The sequence below is a fragment of the Panicum virgatum genome, chromosome 8N, assembly GCF_016808335.1.
Source record: "Panicum virgatum strain AP13 chromosome 8N, P.virgatum_v5, whole genome shotgun sequence".
In the NCBI taxonomy this organism is placed as follows: Eukaryota; Viridiplantae; Streptophyta; class Magnoliopsida; order Poales; family Poaceae; genus Panicum; species Panicum virgatum.
In genome coordinates this window covers 5,460,395-5,467,110 of record NC_053152.1, presented here as the reverse complement: position 1 = coordinate 5,467,110, position 6,716 = coordinate 5,460,395, and the positions used below count along the sequence as shown (strand labels likewise).

Sequence of the window (6,716 nt, the reverse complement as noted above, 5' to 3'; positions counted from 1 at the left end):
CGTGTGCGTGAGGAGCTGGCTCTCCGTGCATGAGAGACATAGGAAACGGAAGCTGCATGATTTGCGGGATGTTGTTGGGATTTTTTCCGATTTATTTTAATTACTTAAATGGAAATTCCAAAAATCTACGGTTGTGATTTCTTTCGACTCTCTTACCTCCTAGAAGGTAATTGGAATACCGTAGCAAAACCATTGAGCCATTGAGGTCCAAACTCGTTCTAGTTCAGTTCAAGAAAAAGTAAATGGGTGTGCCAAGTTTTATTTTTTAAAAATACTTCCAAATAATAAATTTTTGGGTGAATGCCCGTCGTTTTCAATATTATTTGTTCTATTTTCACAGGATGTACACCCGTGATACCGATGTCTCTAGTGGCCGGCTTGAGTGCTTGACCCCAAGTCATCTGGGGCCCATGGGTGATTCAGTAGTAACATACGGCTGCTTTTGACTTATTTGCTGAAGGAGCTAGAGCGGCATCGGCTCAGCAAATGGTACAAATAGAGGGATGATGCTTGCTGGAGGGGCGAACATTTTTCCAACGGTGCCGTGTTTGCCGGCTACCTCAGTGATCTCGTCGAGCACCCCATTGGACTACTTCCACCAGAGGTAAGCACCATCCAGCCTCTTGTTAAGTCTCTTGGTTGTCTCTCATTCGAGTTATATATTGTGTTAACAATAATTAACAGTATAATCAGATTATGTTCACAAACAAGGTAAAAAATGCACGTCGATCGAATTATATAATTTGTCCACAGGTGAACATATTACTAGGAATTTCTTGTTCCAACGAGTTCATACCGGAAACGGCACAATATAGAAGGGTGAACACAAACGGAAATGAGCCAGTGTTTTTCTTTTTCTCCACTGATAAAAATAGCGGGCTATAGCGCCGCTTTAACGCCGCAACAGCGGCCGGAGAGATTCCACGCTACGATATGCCCCTTTCTTCGGCTATCTCAGCTACGCCCGCTTTTGTGCCGCTTTTCCAAGGTTCACCTTACCGGTGGGAACCGGTCCGGATTGACCGGTTTCCGGTCAAACCGGTCCGGTCCGGTCCGGTTCCGGTTTGGGCCGGTACAAAACCGACCCAAATTCAAAATTTAAATTTGAATTCAAAAAAATGAAAAATTCCCAAAAAATTCCTAAAAATACTTCAAGGTGCGACGAATCTAATGGTGTCAAATTTTCTCAAAAATTCGCTCATTTAGTATAGTTTGCGGGGATTTGAAATTAAATAAAAAAAACGTGCATACAAAAATATATAAATACAATGTAAAAGTAGTACAAAAAATAGTTGCAGGGTTCATTTAGACTAAAATATGTTATATAAATATTTATTTAGTATATTTTGCGGGCATTTGAATTTAAACCAAAAAAGAAAAAAATTTGAATTTGACCGGTTACCAGTCAAACCGACCGGTTACCAGTCAAACCGACCGGTAAACCGGTCAAAACGGCTGGTATACCGGTACGAACCAGTTGAACTGCACCATTTGAATTCAAATTTGAATTTGATCGGTTTCTACCGTAACCGGTCCGTAAACCGGAACCGGAGGCCGGCGGTTACCACTAACCGGTCGGATATTAAAACCCTGCGCTTTTCTCCGCTAAATCCCATAGCGCCGACTCACTTTTAGCGCCGCTATCTCTAATCCATGCTGCTGGAGAGAGAGGAAGAATCAGACATCGTGTTGAAGGTAGTTGGTGGGGGGCCGCCTTATCTCCTCAGAGCTGAGGAAGCAGTGCGGCGCGACGCTCCATCAGGACGAGGAAGGGGGCACTGGACATGGTGCACCAGCAGGGCGAGGAAGCGGTGCGAGGCGTGGCTGCTCCGGCGAGAGGAGGAAGCCAACCCTCCAGCAGGTCAGCGAAGCAGCATGGCACTCGAGCAGGACGAGAAAGTGCTTCTGCCATCGAGCTCGAAGCCAACTCTGGAGGTGGGGAGAGCGCAGCAGGCCAGCAGCAGGGTCGCCAGCAGCAGGGGAGTACGAGGTGGGGATGGGGGAAGAAGTGCCACCTAGAAAGCGCTAGGAGGAAGGAGCAGCGGCAGGGATGAGGATAAGGCTAGCTGGCAGGGTGGGGATGCGGAGCCATCAGCCATGGCAGGGGAAGTTCACGTGGGCCTGTACTGAGCCGGTAGGGGAGGGTTTTGGGCTGTCTCTTTCTCATCTGGGCCTTCCTATTTCTCACATTTATTAACATTACTTCTTTCTTATTTATAATCCGCTAATTGGATTAGCGACCGCTAAAGTGCGCTATAGCGACTCTTAGTGTTTCGTCAGAGTTTCCGCTAATTGCTATAGCCCGCGATTTAAAACATTGTTTTTCTCAAATATATTCTCCTTCCGTTCTAAATTATTGATCAATATATCTATGCCATAAATCAAATATATCTAAATTTGAATAAGCTTAAAGAAACAAGTACCAAAATATGCAGCATCAAATTAGTTCTATTAAATCTACCATGAAATATGTATTAATAGTGCATTTATTTGGTATTGTGAAAATCCATATATTTTTCTGTAGCATGGTCAAAGTTAGAGAGGTTTAACTTAAGACAAACCTAAAGTGAACAATGATTTGGAACTGAGTACTCTTCTATAAAATTGTTATCTGAAATTTCTCTTTTTCTGTCTATTGGCATAATCATGGTCTAAACTCAACCAAGCTAGAAAAGGTGGCGATGAAGCTTACTGCGATGGGACAGTTCTTCTTCTTTATCCTAATAACGAGCTGTACACATGCTGTCATCTGCTCTTCCAATGGAAACTACACAGATAGGCTTTCACTACTGGAGTTCAAGAAGACGATAAGTCATGATCCACAACAAGCTTTGATGTCCTGGAACGTTAGCACCCAATTCTGCAGTTGGGAAGGTGTCCACTGTTCTGTCAAGAACCCAGGTCGTGTCAGTTCTCTTAATCTTACAAACCGAGGTCTAGCAGGGCAAATATCCCCTTCACTAGGAAACCTAACATTCCTAAGAATCCTGGTTCTATCGACTAATTCGTTCAGTGGAGACATCCCCATGTCCCTTGGTCATCTGCATCGCCTCCAAATCCTCAGCTTGCAAAACAACACGCTACAAGGAAGGATACCCGCTCTTGCAAACTGTTCAAAATTAACAGAGCTATTGCTGGCAAACAACAATCTAACTGGACAGATACCGGTAGATTTGCCTCAGCACCTTGAAAATCTTGATCTTACCTCAAATAATCTTACTGGAACCATCCCTGTCTCTGTTGCCAATATCACAATGTTACAGAAGTTTCGCTGTGCAATGAATAACATCGAGGGGAACATCCCAAATGAGTTTGCAAGCTTGCTGGGGCTGCAGGTCCTTCGCGTAGGTGGCAATAAGATGTCAGGCCAATTTCCACATCCCATTCTGAATCTTTCTAATCTAGTTGAACTTTCAATTACAAAAAACAATTTTTCCGGAGTTGTACCATCCAGTATAGGTAACTATCTACCTGATCTTCAGGGGATCTGGTTAGCTGACAACTTCTTTCATGGTTATGTCCCACCTTCATTAACAAATGCTTCCAAATTGCACCATATTGACATGTCAAGTAATAAGTTCACAGGGGTAGTGCCTAGCTCATTTGGAAAACTTTCTAAACTATCACGGCTAAATCTTGAGCTCAATAAACTGCAAGCAAGTAGTAACCAAGGCTGGAAGTTTATGGACAGCTTAGCCAATTGCACTGAGCTAAGTGAGTTCTCGATAGCAAACAATTATCTAGCGGGCCAAGTGCCGAATTCTGTAGGTAACCTTTCCAGACAGCTCCTGTATCTATACATGGGAGGAAACCAACTGTCTGGGGATTTACCTTCTGGTATAGCAAACTATTGTAACCTAGTCATTGTAAGTCTGCCTCATAATAAATTTACAGGTGTGCTTCCAGAATGGCTTGGGGGCCTCAACAGTCTGCAAGTAGTACAGTTAAGCAACAATTTCTTTAAAGAGCTCATTCCATCAGCCTTCTCAAATATATCTCAACTGATGTATCTTGGTCTAGAATGGAACCGGTTAAATGGACCTATACCCTCAAGCCTGGGAAACCTCCAAGTGCTTCAGGAATTGCTCATTTCCTCCAACAATCTTCATGGCACTATACCAAAAGAAATCTTCACAATTCCAACATTAGTGAGAATTAGCTTATCCTTTAACAGCCTATATGCACCACTTCATGCCGACATTGGAAATGCTAAACAACTCACATATTTACAAATCACATCAAATAATCTATCTGGAGAGATTCCCAGAACATTGGGTAATTGTGAAAGTTTGGAAGTTATCGAGCTGGGGGATAATTTTTTCAGTGGAAGCATCCCCGCCTTGCTTGGCAATATAAGTAACCTACAAATTCTCAACCTGTCTCACAATAACTTGACTGGATCAATACCGGTCGCTCTTAGTGACCTACACTTCCTTGAGCAACTGGATTTGTCATCCAACCATCTGAAGGGTGAGGTCCCAACAAAAGGGATCTTCAAGAATGCGACAGCTTTATGGATTAATGGAAATCAGGGGCTTTGTGGCGGGCCACTGGGGTTACACTTACTTGCATGTCCTATCATGCAATCGAATTCAGCTAAACACAAGCTTTCATTTATTTGGAAAAAAGTCATCCTAGTAGCTATAGTGGTGGTATTTGCAGCAGCCTTTGTTGTTTGGTTGTTCCGGAGGCGAAAACAGAAGACAAAAGCTATCTCTTTACCCTCTCCTGGAAGATTCCCCAGGATTTGCAAGATCCAATCTAATTGGTCAGGGAAGATATGGTTCTGTTTACCAGGGAAAATTGTTTCATGATGGAAAAGCAGTTGCTATCAAAGTTTTCAGTCTAGAGACAAGAGAAGCACAAAAGAGCTTCATCGCAGAATGTAGTGCTTTGAAAAATGTGCGGCATCGCAATCTAGTTCCTATCCTAACTGCATGCTCAAGTATTGATTCCAACGGGAATGATTTCATGGCCTTAGTATATGAGTTCATGCCACGAGGAGACCTGCATAACTTTCTGTACTCCACTCAAGACAGTGAAGGCTCTTCATGTTTGAATTACATTTCACTAGCTGAAAGGCTAAGCATCATGGTAGATGTATCAGATGCACTGGCGTATGTGCACCATAACCACCAAGGGACCATTGTCCATTGTGATCTGAAGCCTAGAAACATACTTTTGGATGATGATATGGTAGCACATGTTGGAGACTTTGGGCTAGCAAGGTTCAAATTTGATACAACATCACCATCTCTTGTTGACTCAACTTCCACTTCTTCACTCACAATCAAGGGAACCATTGGATACATTGCTCCAGGTACTGTCCCTGTTCACTCTGTGTTTGAAAAAATAAATACAACAAATTTTATGTTTACTATAACTAAATCGACTTCCCCATGTACATGCGATCTATAGAATATGCTGCGGGTGGTCAGGTTTCCACTGCGGCGGATGTATACAGCTTCGGAGTTGTTCTCCTTGAGATATTCATCCGAAGGAGCCCGACAGATGACATGTTCAAGGATGGGATGACCATTGCAAAGTTAACAGAGATCAACTTCCCCGATAATGTGTTCCAGATTGTTGACCCACAGCTGCTTCAGGAGCTAGAGCAGAGAGAGGACATTACAATGACCATCAGGGATAGTGGGGCACAGACTCTTCGGTCAGTGCTGAGCATTGGGCTCTGCTGCACCAAGACGTCACCCAACGAGCGCATCAGCATGCAGGATGTGGCTACCAAGCTGCACGAGATCAGGGATGCATATCTTAGAGGAAACTTAAGGACCAGCTCTCAGTAATTTATGTTCTGAAATCTGAATGCTTGCATAATGTTTTATTTCACGTGTCATTTGTGATGTTTTTCTTGTTCAGGCGTTCTTAAAAATCTGTATTATGCTTCACAAATTGTGTTACTTGAGCAGAAACGGGCTCACAGTAGTTCTCTTCATATAACTGTCAGCAGTCTATTGATGAAAACAAAGGTCGCAGCAAGCATGTGCTTGCACCATTGAAAAGAATTTGCAATCACTTAATTACTTCATACATGACACTCGAATTACTTTATTAATTCATACATGACATTCATAAAGTCACTAAGTATAGCAAAATTCTTAGAGGAAATTGAAAGAGCCAGATCTGTCACAGCTAGTGCTTTGAACCAAGAACCCACAAAATCAGTATCCATTTACCGTGCCACTATTTTCTACTTGTCCAGTATATGTTCCCTTTTTGTGACCATGGACTCTTACGGAAAGACAAAATTGGATGGAGGACATCCTTCAAATGTGGTATTTGCTAGAGACATTATAACACATGTAATAGTATTTTCAGCCTAAAGGTGTCATAAGACACAATTTCTTGACAGATTTACCCTCACTACTACAAAATAGGCCTTTCTTCCAAGCCATTTGTCCCGGTTACCTTTGGGCCCGGGACAAAAGGTGGCTTTTATCCCGGGTCCAACGGCTAGCCGGGCCAACGCGGGGGACATGGGCTTTTTGTCCCGGGTGGAGCCACCAATCGGGACAAAAGGCCCCCCTTTTGTCCCGGTTGGTGGCTCCACCCGGGACAAAAAGGCCCAACCCTTTTATCCCGGGTGGTAACACCAACCGGGACAAAAGGTGACCCTTTTGTCCTGGTTGGTGTTACCACCCGGGACAAAAGACCCTTTTTGTCCCGGTTGGTGTTACCAACCCGGACAAAAGGCCCAT

The 6,716-nt window shown here is 43.4% G+C and overlaps 1 pseudogene; it reads left to right on the top strand.

The window, feature by feature from the left end:
- Nucleotides 1-517: 517 nt before the first annotated feature.
- LOC120686346 lies at nucleotides 518-5,953 on the top strand (annotated as a pseudogene).
- Nucleotides 5,954-6,716: the final 763 nt, after the last annotated feature.